The sequence below is a fragment of the Camelina sativa genome, chromosome 15, assembly GCF_030686135.1.
Source record: "Camelina sativa cultivar CO46 ecotype springtype chromosome 15, ASM3068613v1".
Classification (NCBI taxonomy): Eukaryota; Viridiplantae; Streptophyta; class Magnoliopsida; order Brassicales; family Brassicaceae; genus Camelina; species Camelina sativa.
This window is the reverse complement of record NC_141894.1, coordinates 32297210-32298627: the sequence shown is the minus strand read 5'-3', so window position 1 is coordinate 32298627 and position 1418 is coordinate 32297210.

Here is a 1418-nt window from a genome sequence, read left to right as displayed (position 1 = left end):
TTATTTGCCCAGCTGTGCCCCTAAAATCTTATTAAAGAGATCAAGGGCTGCCTACGTACCCAAAATTGGGATCAAGCCAGTCGTAGTTCATAGTACAGACGCTCTTTTTTAAAAAAAAAGCCAAGATCTATCGAACGACCTAGTAGTAATATCATTTAAGATGAGCTGCATTCCATGAGTTTTTGATCTGCTTGCCTTCCATGGTCAACAGCTCGTAGACTCTAGGGTGAATTACTTTGGAGATGAGATACGGACCTTCTCAACGAGCGCCAAGCTTTCCAGCGTTGATCTCCTTTGTTTTCTCGTACACCTCGCGCAGTACCAGGTCGCCCTCTCGTTGAATCGTCGTTGGCGGACAGCTTTGTTGTAGTACTTGGACACGGCGTTTTGGTAGTTCTAGATTCGGACGAGAGCTTGCTCGCGCAGTTCCTCGGCGAAGTCAATGTTGTCGAGCATCATGTTGTCGTTAAGCTCGGAATCATTGACCAACATAGCATGGCGAAGTGTTGGTACTCCGGCTTCGGCTGGAGCCAGTGCTTCGATGCCGTAGGGTAATGAGAACGGAGATTGTCCCGTAGCTTGCCGTGGGGTGGTCCGATATGACCATAGCACGCCGTCAAGCTGATCTGCCCAAGCTCCTTTTTTGACCCCAAGACGCTTCTTCAATCCGTCTATTATAGTCTTGTTGGTTGCCTCCGCTTGACCATTTCCCTGAGGATATCGGGGGGTCGAGGTGCTTAAGCGTATTCCCCATTTGCCTAGAAAATGTCTGGTGATGAGGGAAGTGAACTGCGTTCCGTTTTCAGTGACGATCTCATAAGGGAGCCCATGGCGGCAGATGATGTTCTTCCAGATGAAGTTGGTGACGTCCAGTGATTGTATCTTATGAAACGATTCGGCCTCTACCCACTTGGTAAAATAATCGGTCAGGACGAGAAGGAACTTTTTTGATCTCGACGGGGGTAATGGGCCCACGAGATCCATTTCCCAACGCATGAAGGGATATGGCGCGGTTACGGTATTTAGCAGTTCGGTGGGTACGTGCTTCATCTGCCCGTGGCGTTGGCATGCCTCACACTTCGCCGAAAATGCCTCGCAGTCGGCAACCATAGTAGGCCAATAATGACCGTCTTTCTTTATCTTCAATGTGAGTGCACGCCCTCCGGAGAGGTTGCCGCCGTCACCTTCGTGTACCTCCATCATTATTCGTTCTGCCTCTTCTTGGTCGACACAGGTGAGAAGGGCTCCGGACGAACAGCGTCGAAAAAGGCTACCCCTCATCATGGTGTAGTGCGCACATCGAGCTTTCAATCAACGAGCTTGCCAGCGATCCTCTGGGATCTTGCCGTCCTCGATGTACATCTTTATTTCGAGCTGCCAATCGTCTGGGGGTTGTGTTTCTTCCGCGGGTTCCTGGA